An 18,862-nucleotide genomic window follows, 5' to 3' on the forward strand; every position below is an offset into this window, starting at 1 on the left:
CGCTCCCGGGGAGCCGGTTCAAGCCCGGCGTCCCCGAAAGCAGACATCCAGTCCCCAAGGAAGGACCCAGCAACCCCTTATAGGGGCCCTTTGGACAGTGTCCTGGCACCTATGGCGCCAGGCTCATAAAAGACATCAGTCCTGGCGCCATGGGCGCCAGGCTCATTATGGGAATGCTTGGGTGCACTTACCTGATGCAGACCATGCTGCAGGATCCCGGCCTCCTTGAGGCCTGAAAGGAACTACTTTACCTGTGGGACTAATTTACCATCCGGGCGTGGTCAGGGAAGGATACATACCTGATTGGAGGAAGGATACATACCTGGAACTTCTTCCAAGGCTATTTAAACCCCACCCGAACAGCCACACGTGCTTTGCGTTGTTCTGCATCTAGCAGCTGGACGCTCACCGTGTCTGCTCCTGCATCCTGACTTCTGACACGCCTGCCAGCATCCTGGATCACCTGCAAAGGAAGAGAAGAAGAGAACAGAAGAAGGGAAAGTCCTTACCTGCTAAATCCGCATCCCGGAGACATCTCGCCGACAATCCTGAAAAGGAAGACTTTAATTTAAAAGCTCATCACGTCGATCGCTGCAGCGCCTCATTCCACTCACCTTCTCAGGGCCCCCCCATGTTCAGCAGCGATCATCCGGATTCGCAGTCACGCCCCAGCGCCTAGGGAGAAAAACACCAGAACAAAAGGTGAGAGAGAGAAGGGAATAAGGAAAGCTAAATCTCCATGTTAAGACTTACCTGTTGATTCATTCCCTCTTCAATTCGGGTCCGCACCGCATCCTGGCATTTCCAGACCCTGGCCCCTAAGGGGAAAAAGAGACATCAGCGTTAATGAGCGAATGAAAAGACATTACCAAAAAACGCTCATTAAAGACTTACCTGATTTCTACAAGGATTTCACCTCTCATCTCGGGTCGGTGCCTGTTCCCCGGCATTCCGTACCCCGGCCCCGATGGGGAAAAAGACACTAGCATTAGTACATTAATGCATGGACACAAGGGGAACCTCTTATCAAAAAACTTACCTGGAAGCCAAGCAAGTTTGGTTCTCACCAATCCGAAAATCCAGTGAAGTAACTGGATACCAACGCGCCCCTGCATCAGAAGCAGGATGGAGAGCTCGTCCTTCCAGACCCTAAGGTGAGACGCTATGAGAAATCACAGAAGGAGGGTGAGAGGGGAAAGTGGGAGGCCGATTGCATTACCCCGCAGACAGTTAATCCCCTATTTTCGCCTACAGAAGGATACTTCTGCGAGCCAGACAAGCCAGATTTGGGGGCCCGGTCCAGTCTGTTTTCCGAACCCTGCGCATCACCTTAGAAGAGGTCACAGCAGCGCGAACCAGGCCAGCGCCTCCGTGGGAGTCAGGTGAGCGTAACAGAGACAAAGTCTGGCTGGCGTCTAAACACGTGTCCATTAAAGGAGTCCGAACTTTCTGTCCAAGATACCAGGGTCCATTCACCATCACCTCCGTGATAAATCCTGTGGCTGTCAGACTAGCTTTGTCGTCAAACATGCAGATTCATCCTGTGTTCCACGTGTCTCTCCTTAAACCTGTTCAACCTGGGACCCGGGTAGCAACGCCACCGCAGCCAGTAGTAGTCGCCAGGGAGCCAGAATTCGAAGTCAAGGACATCCTAGATTCAAAGTATGTCAGATCCAAATTATACTACTTAGTAGACTGGTAGGGGTATGGTCCACAAGACAGGACATGGGAGCCTTGTGAGTACATCCATGCACCTCGCTTGCTTAGACGATTTCATCAAAACCATCCAACCAAACCAGGACCAGACAGAAGAGCCACCTTGAGAGGGGCCTTGGGGGGAATGCTGTCATGATTACTGCCCCTCATGTCCCCAGCCCTCCAAGATGTCAGGCTGGAGCCAGGCCACATTCACCTACATGGCCCTCAAGGGCCTCTCCATCCCTCCAAAGACCCACTTGGAGTGAGACTTGGCGCTTGTGGCATCAGACTCACTCACTCCCATAGGATAACATTGGGGATTGGACTTGTAGTGCATTGATGGGGACAAGATGGAAGCCTCCACATATTTTGGTTCCCAGAACTGCATGTGCGGTCTTGTCTTTTGGGTGTGGTTCAGCCCAGAGACACCTGGGATATCCAGAGACTATTTAAGCCACACCCAGGCTGAGAAACATGCTTTGTGTTTTCTGCACCTGCAGCGTGACACTCACCGTGTTCGGATCGGTCTCCAGTAGGCCTGCATCTTTCTTCTGCGCTCAGCTCCTGCAAGAACAAGAACACTGTTGGGAACGGCCTTACCTTGCGGCACTTCTGCCCATCATTCAATGCTCCTTCTGTTATGCTGGCATCTTTGGCTGTGTCATTCCAATCCCGGCACGCCGCTTCCTAAGGAAAAGGGAAAACAACAGAAAAAATGCATTATTAAGCATTCTGCAAATCTTTGCTTCTTTTTAAATACTGTATGAGCTTCAAATGCTTACCTGAATCCCAGCCGCTCTGGGGGAACTATGTTTCCGGAACTTCTCATCCATCTGCAAGAGGGAAAAGACACTCCAAGTTAGCGTGGAAACATCTCGATGCACCGCATACCGCGCTTACCCACCGCATTTGTTCCTCATAACCGGCATCCATGCTGAAAACGTCGCAGCACCTAAAAGACACAGAAAGGGGTGCACCGCGCATCGCCTCTCACTCACCTTCAGCGCTACTCATCTCAGAAGCACGCCGCCATCCCCAGACGCCGGCCATCATCTAAGGAAAGAAAGGAACGAAGTTAGAGAACTGTTCAAAAGATTCATTATACTTACCTGTCGTACTCTTGCCAGTGAATTAACTAGGCAGCAACGATCCTGCATCAATCAACGCGCCCCTGCGCTGAAAGCAGGACAGAGAGCACACTATCCAAGAAAACAAGGTGAGCTGTGGATCAAAGGGAAGGGTTGGACCCCAGGGAAGAAGGGATTCAAGCACACAAAGACAATGGGGAGTTAAACTCTACCAATCCTGTGTTTCAGGCTCAGTCTCCAGTCGAATAGCCTCCAGGGAAGGGTTTGAGGTCGTAAGAGGTCAGAACAGGCTGAGTGATGTCCCCGTGCATACCAGGTGAGCGTTACAGGGTGGGTACATTGAAAAGAATGTTTTCAGTCTCACTTTGCGCATGTATTTGTCAAAATCAATGCGGGTTTCGGCATAGTTATACAATGATGTGGCGCAGAAGTTCAGGCCCAATTTAGGACCTGTATGTCTGCTGAAGTAAGCAAGTGTGTTGAGAGGTTGATGATGGACATATCAGATGATTCCAAGGTTGTTGGATTTATTTCTTTGTTCCAGAGCTCCGATTTGTCCACATTTGGTGGTGGTGCCATGCCTGCACCTCCTTCCTTTTTTCTTCCTCTTTGGCTCAGTGGCTTTCCTCGTCCTCTGCCTGCAATTTTCTAGAGGGCTGTTCACTCTCGCTTATGGTGGTATCAACATCTGAGGATGACGGATCCGTAGAGTTCATGTTCTTGGAATTAGATGGTTGAATAGGGAGCTTTTGTCTTAGAGTGTCAAAGTGTTTTGCAAACGTCAGTACTCTCCATTGTCCATAATCCTTTTTATCATGAATGAACTTTCTATGCTTTCGCAATTCGTTTCTTCCTCGAATGTTTGAATGTTTGATATCCCTTCTCCATGTTGATGCAGATTTTCTTGCCCTCTTCTCTTGCCTCTAGGTTCTGTAACTGTTCCTCAATCTCCTGAATTGTGTCCAGAATTTTGTGTCGATCCATTCTGGAATATTTTATAAGAATATTCAGACAATTCACACAGCAAGTGTTGCTGGACTCTCCCCATTCTTGTAACATGGCGGGATCCTGATCTTCGAAGGAGGGTGTAGTGAGGATGTGTAGACCTCTAGGAATGCGGTCCACATCGATATAATTTTGGAGAGAAGATTTCTCATACCACTTGTTAATCTCTCATTTTTGTAGCTTCTCCAAGTCTCTTAGAAGTTTCACTTCATTGTTAGAGTGTGCCTCCAGGGATTGTTCCTTGGATATGTCTCTGTTAGTGATGGGTTGCTTCTCACAAAAGAGTGATGCATCTTGTGCTTTTCGCAGGTTTTCCTTCTCCTGTTGTGATGTCATAATTGATGCGTACTGTGCTATATGGATAGTGATGTGCCCTTATATATATATTTGAAAAATGCAAGTGGAACGCATGATGTTTCCATGGGTAGGTGATGGTACAAACCATGGATACACATTGAGGTGTGGGTAATCCAACTACCGCCCCTGTGAGAGACCCCTAACTTTTGTGAAGGAATCACCACTGGGGTGACAAACTGAAATGCTGCAGCTATCAGCATATACCACCAGTCTTGGAGTTGTTCTAACCACCTGCCATGTCTACCTGAAGCAGAACTGTTGTTCTTCACATGAGGGGGGCCATTAGCACTGTATAGGGCCATCTTGGTATGATAAAAATGGTCTGGGAGCTATTAATCCCGTGGGGCTCTGTTGGACATCTAGCAATGACACATGGGAGCACTTTTTAGTATCCTCCAGTTTATAAGGCGGCACAACCTTGGGGGTTTTACATAAAGATATATGTGGTGATGGTTGGACTAATTGAGGTCTGTTACTTGGACTGTGATTTCAAAAGATTTTGTGGTTGCTATTAAGGATTTTGTCTCAGGTGAAGGCCTTTGGATATGTCTGATGCGGTCCTATGAATTGGGTATCATGGATGTACAACACTGATAAGGTCAGTTGTGAGCTTTGGTAATTGATTTGTATAGTTGAAGGAAGGGCAGGGAAGAAGGAGTTTGGGAATATGGTGTCCGCAAAAAATGCCAAGATAGGGCGTGTCTCTGCACACCTATGTGTAGATACATGCCAGGGGGAAGAGCAGAGAAGTAGATTAAGGTCCATGGAATGGTGGGGTAGGCAAGCTACATACTGGACATAGGCCCTGGTGTTTAAACACAGGCATAGCAGTAAGACAATATACTGCTGGATTATGGAGTGGTCTGAGTTGGATTAGAAATGCAGGAAATCATTTGTATAATTGTGTGTATAAATATGTAAATATCAGCCTAACCTGGTGAATGAGGGATTGTTGTTCAGTTCATAAGTAAAAGAATTGGAGCACTAGTACTTTTTTTTTTGTTTTATAGTTTTTATTGAAGTATATCATGTACAGATATAAATTCATTGTATCTACGGCATAATGCAGTAATCCATTGACTACAAAACCACTTAATGATCAACAGTTAAACAAATGTTGCTATATATAAAGGTTAAGAATATTCAGCTAGAGTATTGACTAGCAATAGAAAGATTGTAATAAGGCTTACTTAAACCACAATGAAGTATAACCATATGTTATGCGCAACTTAGTGTGGAAACAATTCTGCATCCTTATATGTAGAAATGGGGGAGGACAAACGCATGACAAACACATGACAAACACGAGAAGATGGGAGAGATTGAGGAAAGGTGGCTGAATAAGGATGAGAGGCACTTTTGCGATTAATATAAATATTCAATAACGTATCAGGTGTAATATTCATATATTAACAGATATTTGGAGCATCCGAGGAGTGTTATACATTAGGCAAAATCACCTTCCATGTGTGGTTGCATTAAAGTGATCAAGATAACAAATGAAAAATGACCATTTAGCATTGTATTTAGGTATAGCATTGAGATTGTTAGCCATGCACAGTTCCATCCGTTCTGTGAGACAAATGATTTCAGATCCTAAGCCACAATATCTGCAATTCAATTATTCTTATTTCCACATGTAAACTCTCCAAGAAAATGCCTGTCCCCTTTTCTATGGCATAATAGTAAGATTCTGATTAATAACAGAACCCTATACAGAAAATCATGGGTGAAAAAGGGCATTCGATTCATACAACAAATCACTAACAGGTCAACCATACTTTCTTTTCAACTGCTTAAAACTCAGTTCTCCATTCCCAATACAGAATACAATTTTTATAACAAATTAGTTAACTCTTGCTTAGATGCACTTGATACCTCCTCCAATGATATTTTAACACCGAATGCCTTTAGACTGCTTCAACTTACAATGCCCGCTGACACTAAAGCTTCAAAATTCTACAACATTCTCAGCACTTCACTAGAGTTATGTACAATTCGTCACAAATGGGAAGAAGACTTTGGCCACACCTTAGATGATAACACATGGTCTATGATTTTTTCTAGAATTAAACAAATCTCCACCTCGGCGAATATATCTCAGCATTTCTTCTTCTTTATACACAGAGCATTCATTATACCTACTAAACTATGTTTATCCAAGATTAAGAACAAAGACAACTGCTGGTCATGTGGAGATCCCTCAGCATCATTTATGCATATGTTCTTTTGGTGTCCCTATACTTTCAAGTTTTGGCAACAAGTGTGGAAGTATCTAAGAGCTATTTTTTCACTGACATTCCACTTTCTTTCATGAATATTGTTTTAGGAAACCTCGCTATTAACACCGACTTACCAACAGGTGCTGCTAAGCTATATGATCTCTTTATTTCTCTTGCTCTGAAAAGTATAACTGCTAATTGGAAAAACTCACGTTCATTGTGCATCAAAAGCTGGTGGAATAACATTTGTCTCACACAACGGATGGAATTGTGCATGGCTAACAATCTCAATGCTATACCTAAGCACTAGTACTTTTTGCATTTGATGCACCTTAGGAGTAGGGGTGGGGAAATATTCTCCCAACAAATGTTTTCGTATTTTGAAACGCACTTTAACACATCAATAGAGTTGAACAGGGGGTCGTGTAGGTCTCTGACAAAAGGACACTTGGGTCGGAATTAAAATTATATTTTGTGCTGCTAGATTGAATGTACATGTTTTATGTGATGAATTTATTTCAATGTGTTTTTAAATGTTTGTTTTGTGCTCATGGTTTTAGATGAGATTTTGACAATATAATAAAATAATGATTTTAGTATTACCTTGCTTCCTTTGTATGAATTTGCCTTTGACAATCAGAAAAATGGTTTGAATTCAGGAATTTAATTTATATATGTCAGGAGCCTTTTGTTATGTTGTCTGGTGAATGTGGTGACCACCTCCCACCCCTCCCGCAGCGGATGCCCCTCCATTGAACCTTTTTTCTCACAACTGGGAATACCCCTTAAGTATTGCACTGCATGCATAACAAGCTTCATTTTCATACTCTAAGGACTGTGCATCCAGAGACATCCTATGTCTTGCACCTGAGACTGTCCACTCAACGATATTTTTTCATCCAGGATAATTTGTAGAGAAAGCTCTCCTATGTCCCACCCCACATCCCTCCCCCCAAAAGTTTGATTTTAGCACCACTGTAGATGTGTACATATTTAACCATGCAACGCCTGTCCCTTTTCTTGTATACGATCTTGTAAGAGACTGATAGGGGAGTACAGTAACGTTATGTTCTTGTCATGGGTAAATGCAAGAGAGGGGTTAAGGGTATCCTGACCCCTTCAAAATATAGAATACTCTACCCCACTCTTTTCCTCATTGTGGGGCAATGTATTTACAAGCTGCAAAAGGCCAGCTGCCGCTCAACCAGGAAAACCAATATTCACAACCTAACAGTCATGCTGTGCAAATGGGTATATAATGTTCATGGTTTACAGACATTTTAATGTTAGGGTGTTTTGATAAATGTAATGAGCATCATGCCCATTGTGCAGTACACGCTTAGTAGAGTTTCAGCTTAAATCACTATGACAGACTGATTTGTTAAATATACAATTCTGTGGTCATTCTTTTGTTCCAAAGTGCTCTTTGATATATGTAAATCAGCCAGGTGCTACTTGTCCCCTCCCATTTCCCATATGTGATCTATTTACACAATGTGTGGAATTTGCTTACTTGGGCTCCTTTTAAAAGCTGCATTTCAGTAGAACAAGTTTAAAATTAGATTTACAAGGATTACACCATGTTAGGGGATTTTCCTAAAGTCCCACTTGGAGGAAACACTTTAGTAAGCAATCCCAGTGGTTTGTAGATCCCCAACTCTTAGTATCAGCCTGCACTACTCTGGACCTTGCTACGGTGGCAGAGCAGTCAGGCTTATCTTAAGAGGATGATGTGAGCTGGAGGAAAGTATAAGCATAATTATGCCCTGCACACCAGTTTGTAACTACTTAGTAATCCAGTTCAAAGGAAATTTAGATAGGAGATGTTAGATATGAGTGTGGGTGCGGGGAAGAAAAACACAGCTCTGGCACTACAAGCCGTTCCAGTAACATGCAAAAAAATGCTGTCCTTAAGTGGTGGACACTCCCGTCCCCTGCACACCTTCTAAGCTGACAAACAGTCAGGTAGTAATTATATTTATACTAATAAATTGTATAAAGAATTGTCAATTTAATTCTTATGTTACTTCAATATTTCAGTTATTATAGTCATTTCATTCTGGAAAATACTCTTTCTCTGATGTACAAAATCAATTTTAATTTACAAAAAAAACATCAAAATTTGTGAGCTCTGCGTGTTTCGGGCAAACCCCTTCCTCAGGAACAATTTCTTCTTCAAATTAATATTTCTTAATTAGATATTCAATCTCTAAATGATAAGTAAAAAATAGGAAGTCATCAGTAATGTCAGCATCTGCCATATTTCATACATATGCATAATTATTTTCATGGTTTTGTACAAGGACATTGCTCATATTCAAGGATTGCAAATCTAATCAACTGGATGAGGTCAAATTTAGTTTATTTATTCCAAAATGCTTGCACGCCGTTATTCAAGAGTTTTAGCAACCTCGGCTTCCAGAAAATTCACCAATAGCTAATCATTTATATGTGATGTCTTTCTGTGTGACATCTTAACTGACAAACTTTGTAAGAAAAGGAGCATATGAACCTGATGGTCCTTTAAATGACTATAGTCGCATCCTTGACATGTTACATTGCGATCCACTTGTTGTCTATGATTGACAATGTAATCTTGACTTTACATGATTTATTGGTATCCACTCTGTATTGCAGCACCAGCACATTTGGTTTACAGATAAATTATGATGTTCTGTGATTCAATTATTACAGTGTCCAGTATGCCGGTGAATCAAGTTTCTGATCTATTTATACAACAATTGTAAATATTACCAATACTATGTTTCCTGATGCTGATTCTGTCTAATCACATTTTCATATGTGTAGGGAGTCATTCATCTTCCCACGGTGCCTTGGTGTGTTGCACAGTTGCAGTCTTGCTATTAATTCCTCGTTTGACTATAACACAGTGTAATCATAGAACTGGTACAAGAGAGAATTCTTCATTCAGCCCATGCGGGCCATGGCATCCAATCTATGGATGCAATATATCACTCTTTTCTCTAGAAAAAATATCATTTAGAGATTGAATATCTAATGAAGAAATACTAATTGAAGAAGAAATTTTGCCTAAGCTGTAGGTAAGTACACTAAAACTAGTTGGTAATGCACATCTCAGCAACAGATACACATACACTTATTTTAAAATATAGATGTATTATATTTACACAAGAGTCACTGTTATATACTTAGCACAATAAACCAACACACATAGGTATACTTTTCAATACTTTCAAAAGGCCACTTCTTAGTGGGCAGTTCCTGAATGCTTACAATTGCTACAGGAGTTTAACAGGTCTACCGTATTATGTACTGTAACTATACAGTAATTGCATTAAGTCAACATACACATATAAGATAGTGATTTGTAGGAAGAAAACAGTTGGTTGGTGTTTTCCTAGTAGAGCATCCGGTCCTAGAGGCAGTTTCTATGCACAGCAAGCCTTTTAAAGTCCAAAATGAAACCCTAGCTAAAAGGCAGTTCAGAGAGGCTTAAGGTCTTGAAAAGCATGAGAAGTCAAATGTTCCTATGGATACTTTCTTGTCTCTAGGAAAGAAGATAAATGAAGGCTTAACTAACATTGGAAACCCTGTAAAGGACTCCCTAAAGGGACACAAGCAACTGCTTGAAACATAGGTAAGGTGGTTGCCCTGGACATCTCAACTTGCACTCCAACACTCTGGAATTACTTTCTGGAATATGGTAAGCAATACCTTTTTCCTCACAGTACCTTAGGTTTGAAGAAAAGAATTGCTCTGGATGATCTGTAATGTTGCAGCTCTGTACCCAACCTCTGGATTCCTTGGTCTGATGACAAAAGGCAGGACAATGGATGGGATCCCTCAGAAGTAGTCTAGCGGGAGGACCTCTGACATAGCTTTCATCATCTTCTATGGTCATTCTGTGGTTTTGGCACCTTTTCTGCAGCACCAACAAAGGAAGCGATTTGCTGGGTCAATCTTCTTCGGTTCCTACATTCCAGCACTCTGTTGAGGAAGACTGGATGAGTTGGTTTGTGTCTCTGCAGTGTCCTTGAGGGCTCAGCAAAGACGTGGATGAATGTTGCCTTCCACAATGATGCACTCAAAATGGGCAGCAGTTCTCCTGGTATTGGGGTTTCTTAGCTCTGGAAACTCACAGGACCTCTTGAGATGACTCAAAGCAAAGTTTGTCTTGGGAGTGGTTGGTCCCACAGGTCAAAAAGAAGGAGTCATCCTTTTCAGAGTTCTTCTGTTGCACAGAAAAGGGGGTCAGGACAGCAGTGGTTGCTTCACTGTGTTGCAAAGTGTCTGCAGGCATCTCGGGTCATCTTCTTATTCAGTTACTTCAGCTTCCTTTGATCAACTTGCTTTTCTCTCCGAGAGGCTTGCCTTTTATCCATTTCCAGCACTCACTCCTGTGCAATCTTCCTTGGCAATTTACAGAAATGGGTGTTTGGCTGTCCTGATTGCTGTCTTATCAGGACAGCCAGATGCTAGTCTGAGCTGGTCCCATTCATGCACTCTGGGAGACAAAGGACAAGGGGGTGGACAACTCCTCCCCCACTTTCTGCCTGCCCAGACACTCTGGAGCATAGATGGGGACACCAAAGGGTTCCTGCCAAAGGCAAAACATACACACAGGCCTCTCCCTCCCAGAATGGTAGAACAAGGGCTGGAAAATAACAACCACGCTAATAATGGCAAATAAAAGAAGGAAGGCTCCAAGCTAGTACTTGGGTGCCTCTATTGTGCACTAACGTGCTATGGACATAGCCTGCAGTAGATAAATCACGCAATAGTAGGAACGACACATCCACTGCCACCCCCATAACTAGGAGATTGTCTGTATGACTAAAAATCCAGAGGAGCAGAGAAAAGGGGAATAGTAGGTATACCTTTGGCACTCCACATAAGGGGGAGTGGGCAAATCTCTCAGACTATAAAATGTTAGGAGAGATACTAAGAACTGTAGTTACTCTAGGATAAGGAAAATAATCTCAATTGAATAGCCTAAGGGTCCTTAGCAAAACTGCCCATAAGGAGCTGTGTGCTGCAATAGTAAAACACAGATGCCTTTAAGAGTTATGGAGTTAACAATGTTTTGCAGTGGGAATGGGAGACAGGAGGGGAAGTATGTTTCCTTCACCTCATTCCTAATCGGCTTGTAAACCAACTAGTTTACACCAATCTGAGATTTTCATGCATAAAACTAAATGATTCACACAGAATCTGCCTGCATTTAGCATATGCTAATAGCTGATGAATCCATTGGAATCAATTGAAAATGCCATAATTTACTGCCAGTTTTTAGATTTTGCATAAAATGGAAAGTAAAATAAAAGAGAACATGTGCTCTTGCCTGTATTTACTCTTTCTTCTGCACTCCCTTTTTATAAACAATGGCATACAAGGGAGCAATAAGTGTAACGTTGGCAGTGCCCTGCATAAACCTACCAGCCTACCACTTTTAGCAAAATAAGCCTGTCTTATTACATTTTCTCTATACCCCGGGAGAGAGCATTTTATTTGAAAAAAATGATTTCACAAACTAAACTACAGCAATCTATTTACAATATGCAGAATGTATGCAAACACAAACACCAGAGAATATGCTTGGTGACCCAAAATACATGGTTGCAAGATCTCGCGATTTGTTGTTTATTTCATGCACCCCTCAACCCCCTTTTAGGCAGCAACTATTACTCTTTCAACCACCCCCTTTGTTGCATCCCCCTTACAAGGTTGCCTCTACTGATTTGTTCCTGTGTAACACTAGAGAACCAATTGGAAATCGTAGGGCCTTTTATTCAATTTTTCTCAGAAATAATGCTGTAAAATGCACCCTTTGAAAATATTATTTTAGAAATGTTCCCTGGTGAGAACCAAACTGAACCTTCCTACATTACTTAGGTCTACCTCGCTACACTCAGTTCTCCACATTACATGTTTGGCGGAATTCCGGTGATAAATCTGAAGGGATACCACCAAATGTAATTACCATTACCACCACTTGGTCCTGTGGGTTTACTGCAGGATCACAAGTGGTGGTGAGGCGGGGTTAGTCCCAATTTATGGATTGTTGGCATAATTACCACCAGCGGAATTACTGGGTGGTAATTCCGATGATTTCTGGAGGGAAAGTGGAGGATTTACTTCCAGCTTCATTCTCCTCCACTTTTCCTCCAAAGATCAGCAGAATTGCAACTCAGTAATTCTGCCAGTGGAAATTGGCAGTGTGGGAAAAGGGGCAGTAACAGAATTACTGCCACTTTTTTACTGCACCACCAACCATGTAATGGGTTCCCAGTGGCTCTTGCTAATTCATGGGAGATGTCAATGCCCCGCCACTAAAATATATTCACCTCCCACCAGTGACGTTGAATTATTTACAATGCTAGTGCGCCAGAAGCCGACCACTCTTGGCACCAAATGCAGCCTCTGCCATTGGCATACACATAATAATGCTACTAGCTATAAACAGTCGTGATTTGTATTTATGAGTAACAGGGGCAGGTGTCCACCCTATTTTTTCCATTCTAGGTGAAAGATGTAAGGTTTGACTAAAAAACGTACTTGCATATTTCATCAAGTGCATGGCATGGTGTACCCTGCGGCAGCATGACCATCTTGTGCATTGTACATTCATGATGGCCCAGGCTGTCCTGTGAGTTTGTGGCATGGCTTGCACTTCTTCAAGAAGCTTGGGTGGGCCCTTAGCAGGGATTGCGAGGGGCGAGCATCACTGTATGCAACTGACAGACTTTAATCTTAATTGAAATCCTGTACTGACCTGGTACCACCACAGTCAAGGGAATGATGGGTGGTGTCCCTAACTAATACACACTTCCTGCAGAGGACAGATTCTCTATACTCTATGAACCAGTAGGGCCTCACATCCTGCTTTGTTCATGCGACCAGGCAATACCCCTTAACCCAGTATTTCAATGTATAGATCTGTGTTACTCATCCTTTCTCTGAGTGAGACAATGCCCAGAATGGCTAGACTATGTGCTTCTTCATAGTGTTTTGTCCTGGTGACAATGGCCAGAATGAATCTGCCCCCACAGGTGTAATGCAGTTTGTCCATGAGCAGATCGTCAGGCTCCATCCCTCCAAGTGATGATTCTCTATTCATAAGCAAATTCCTACAGTGCATCTATCTTTTAAGATTATAGTGCATGAGGATTGGTGAATCCTCTGAGCTCATTTTATCGACATGCAATAGCTCACGTCAAAAACCCATCCGTCTTAAGTGAAAGGCAGTCCTCACTGAATCAATCCTTTCTGCAAGTGATAGGTCATTTGTTTATTCCTGCAAGCTGCAACCATATTGTCACTACAGCTAATCTACTTTGCAAGGGAAAGTGCAAAGTAATTGCACAAATTAGTGCTGCTAAACCACTTCAGCGTCACAATACTAAAGGTATATCTGGCAATATTGATCCCCACCAATATCTCAACTGTGGTTCCCCCCTGAGTCTTTTGACTTCCCATTTGTGAGGGTCCATGAGAATCACATGTAATTCATTTTCTCAAGCACCGTGGCCTCAACTTCAAGGACATATCTGTTCCTGTGAAAGGAGCTTCCTATCTTCAGGCTGCAATCCCCAGGCAGCATGATTTTTTGAAAAGCACAGTGAAGCCCAAATCATAATTTTCACCTCAAAGAAACATGTTGTGCCTTTTAACCGGTACTGTCTCGCTATCTCTGTTGTTCCACTGAAATATTTTAGTATTAACTGAATCCCAAAATATTTTTGAGCAACCCATCCTCTTTTACCACCTACCCTCTGCCACCATGATGATTGAGGACCACTTTAGATGGCCGAAAGCTTTACAACACACCAATGCACCATCGCCTTAGATCTACCAACGTCATCTCTAATGACTCCAAAGGTAGAATGACGTATAGGATGCTGACCCAGGTTCAATTGTTTTGTAACGTTCCTCAGCTTTGAAGGCCAGAAAATCTAATCAAATTCATAGATCTTGTGTTAAAATATACACACAATGCACACATTACATATTCTATTTTAATTGGATGTTAATTAGTTTTTCGTACATGTTACAAGATATCAACCAAAGATGGTTTTAAACAGCAGCTACATAAGGCATAAGGACAAGCTTTATCACCATCATTGCTTTGGGCCCTACAAATGCTCTTAGTCCTTAAAGATGAAACAGCATATTGTCCAAAATGCCCCACCCACTGACCTTTCCTCTCAGAACCCACATCCCCGTAGTTGATTTGAAAACAATAGTTAGTCTTACATTGCCGCTTCAGCCTATATTGTACAGAACTAGTCATTAATCAAGTCCTTTATCTTTCACATTTCTCCAGGCATATGCTAAATTATGTAAGGTAACCATTGCTTACATTATAGCCCATTTCATTGACCATATGTGTGAGCGGATCCAAGTATTAGATGTCTCTCACCATACTGAGCCATTCTTGTTGTGAGGGGATTCTCTCGTTCATGCCGTAGCTGCATTAACCCAGCAGCTAGTAAAAGGTTATGTGTCTTGTGATTCTGGGGGATTTAATGATCCCCTTCCTTGTACATCCCAAAGAGAACCAGACACGGGTGACGTTCCCTCTCTATAGCATCCCAATACCATATCCAAGAGAGGACCTCCCTCCAATAGCACTGGGTACGGCTGCAGGACAACCATACATGCCAATATGTGCCCCGCTCTCGAACAACGGGGGTCAGTCTCCAGAAACATTTTGACTAGTCTTGCCGGGGGAAGCTGCCATCTGTGCCGGAAGTCTGAATTGGGTGGCAACTGGCACTCATGGGGTTGATATGCACATATCTCATCCAGATCATGTCTTCCATTTCAAGGCCTAGATCTGTCTCCAATTGGATTTTAATACAAAGCTCAGTGTGGGATCCACCAACATTTTTGTTGCCTGTTATAGGCGTACGAGGAGGCCCTTGCTATTGCTTTTACTAATAAGAATAGACTCAATGGGGATGGGGAAGAGACTTTTCTTTAGGTTATGACCCCAGCGCTTGCCCGTAAGTACTCCCTACAATTGGAGGTATAGAAATGCGGAGAGGGGGCCCACATTCAGAAGCTCTTGCTTCTGAATTCACCATTATCCAAAAGCTGGCTTATCCTCTCCATGCCTCCCCCAAACCATTGTTGAAATTTAATTGGGTCAGGAATAAGGTCCTTAATGTGGGGAGCCCAAAATGTCCTCATTGGAGATGGCCAGTGAAGAGCCATCTAATGTTAAATTTTTCTTTCAAGAGATCCCAAAGAATGTTCAGCAATGGATGCATCAAAATCCTCTTCGCCATTTTGTTTCGTGGCACCCACAACCATTCATATAATGCAACAGGGAATAGTATTCCGTTTTCTATAGTCATCCATAATTTAGTAGTGTGGGGTTCCATGTGGTCAATCATAGTTGTAAGTCGAGTAGTGTGGAAATAGTCTGGAAACCCAATAAATTCACCCCCTTCCCTTTATCCTTAGGTAGCACAAGGGTCTTTCATGAAATTCTAGTGATAACAGCCTCAAAGAAAGGCCAGATGGGTTTTCTGTAAAGAGACAAAGAAGCCACCTTGGACGCGGGTTGGAAGCATCTAAAATTAATACAAATTCCTGGGTAGTATGTTAATTTTAATAAATTCTAGTTTGATCAATTTTCCCAGATCTGTGTTTACTGCAGCTTCCAAAGTGGGGTAGTTTGCTCCATATAGGTTTTGAAGTGGATTTGTGATTAACACACTCAAGTATTTAATCTTGTGTTCTTTTCTGTGTAGAAATGATATAATGGGCCTCATTCCGTGTTGGGCAGTCCGGTAAAAAAGTGCTGGTATGCCTAGATACCGGCACTTTACCAGACCACCGACTACGGGTATGCCAGTGGGGCACCTGGGTTACCTCCAGCTAAATGCTGGATGTAAGTCAGGTCCCCTATGAACTAAAAAAGCCCTTGTTACGGCCACCGGCATTGCCAGTGGTGGTAATGACAGAAGATCACCTCATGGATTCCCATGGGACTCCATGACTGGGGATTTACACTGTACCACTGACACTCGGAATGCGGCAGCAGTGTCGCCGGATCGAGTGCCGGTAAAAGTACAGACCAGATGCTGCTATCCTGGCGGCTCTACCGCCAGGATACCAACACACTCGGAATGAGGCCCTTGTGCTAGGGTTACATATTGTGATCTGTTCAACCTGTCATTTGGGTAGTTGCCTCACCCAGTACATCCCCTCTACCCTTGTCCATAAGTAGTCAATTCTAATGTGCAATTTTTGAGGGATGGAAAATAAGGAATGGCCTTCCAGCTCTGGGTGGAGCTCCCTCCATGACTCACACCAGGTGTACATTTGTAGACCCTTATGAAATGTCTGCTTTTCCAACTCTGGGGAGACTTTTATAATGTTGAAACCTCCCTCTAATACCCTTGTTTTGTGGGGAATGTATTGTCCACAGTGTGATCTTCTTGCCCAGTAGTGTACCCACACATATTACGCATTTCTTGCTGCCACACTCATTTCAAGAAGCATTGCTAGGACCTTTTCAGCATGGGCAATCGTCCTGCAGCAAATGTCTCATGAAAGCACTGGAAGCAAAACCTCAATGACATTAATAAGCCCAGCCGTATTTATGGGTTTGTCAGGGAAAACATATCTGGCACACACCATTAATAATAGCACTGCAGGGTCTAGGCTATCACAGTGTTCTAAATCATGCCCCAGTTGATGGCAACATGAAGATCACTGACAGTCTTCAGCCGGATTATCTTTATTGGTCTTTTGGTTTTCTTGGATGGGTCGTTTGCTGCTTGAGTATGCCATCTTTGTTCCAGAAGGAAGCTCACCTTCTGTGACTGCATCAGGTGTGGGCCTTGAGACCACTATTTTTAAGGAATCCAAAGATATTAACGGAAAAAAATGAAATGGACAAAATGCTGAAAAGGGCGTTGGAAAAACAATGAATTCCAAAAATGTCAATCAAGGGCAGCGGGGGTTGCCCGGGCGTCCCCTGCTCCCCTTGAGCGACATTCTGGGACTTCTCGGGTTGCAGGGATGTCCCCCACTTCCATAAAAAGGAAAGCAGGGGACAAGCAAACTTAAAAAAACTATTTTAAAAAAAGGAAAGGACTCTGCGGTGCCGGTTCCCTTCCATGTGCGTGCAGGGACCCGGTTTTGCAGGGGATTGTGGAGGCGGCGGCACACTTTGGTGCCTGCTGCCAGAAGGTAAGTAAGGGGTGAAGGGAGATGGGGGAAACCAGGTGGTCTGAAATATCCATGGGAGACAAAACCAAAAGTTATTTTCAGAAAAATAACTTTCGGTTTTTTCTCCCTCGGTTATTTCGTATTTGATCATTTCCGGTGATCCCATTTTTAAAGGAGCCCTTTTCATGCTTTCTCTCAGACCTCTGAGAGTCTGACTTTGCAGAATGTCACTGGCAACTTTTCTCGCTGTCCTCGATCTAGTGCCAGTAATCCTGCACTCACACTCGTCCTTGACAGCTTGTTTTCTAAGTCCTCGCTTGTCTTAATTCATCGGTTTTCATGCAACACCCTTTTCTCTTTAGTTATATCAATGATCATAGGCGACAGTCTATAATCTGGCACAAACACATACATACTACACTCCACACGGAAACAATGCCTATCAGCACTGCAACATATGTAAGCCTTACTTTTTACACGGTCATGTTTTAGACCATTACAGTCATACCCACTTAGTGCAGAAGGGCCTTATTAATTCCCCAAAAACACGCCATTACTCTACTGTACATAAACACTGCACCGCAGCACAAAATCGAAGGACAGCTGTATTTATATCCCCTCAGGTTACAGTTTATTTGTGGGGACAACATTAAAGTCGGGGCCAGTCCAATGTCATTCTTTGAATTCTGGGGCTTTTAGTTCTGAATTTCCTATTATAAAACCAAGACTAATTGTCCCAGAATATAACACAAAAGCTAGGACTGGATAGGCACATACAGATTAGAATGGATAATTTTGCAAGTATGTGTTCTGTAGAAAAAACGATGTAAGAACTGCACACATTGCCCGAACTTCCCTAACCCATTACAACTGTAAAGCCGGATTCACATTGCAGTACTAAATTCCCAATACTGAGCTTGCTAAGCACGAAAATGACTCTGTAATTGTAATGCCTTCATGTGAGGACAGCAGGTATGTTATCTATGTCACAGTTTGCTTGTCATATTTCTTAATCAGTTAGTTGATGATCCCCCACAGGCAAGTACAGCAAACACTGAATGCACAGTAATGTTATTGTTTAGTAACATGTACATTTTTTTGACGTTTTTAAAGAGTAAACTGCAGGGACAGAATTCTCCCATTTGCCTGCATTAGGATCAGTGATATTTTAGGAGGGAAATACGAGGGACAAATCAAACATCTAAGAAAAAGAGCATTGGCCAGGCCCAACTGCCACAGGATGCAGTACAATACTTACTGGCCTTCATAATTAATGTTCCTCTTATGTGGATGCACTTTCACACTGGTCTGCCAACTGATGGCAGA

This window comes from Ambystoma mexicanum, chromosome 5q (assembly GCF_040938575.1).
Source record: "Ambystoma mexicanum isolate Mex_15411 chromosome 5q, UKY_AmexF1_1, whole genome shotgun sequence".
NCBI lineage: Eukaryota > Metazoa > Chordata > Amphibia > Caudata > Ambystomatidae > Ambystoma > Ambystoma mexicanum.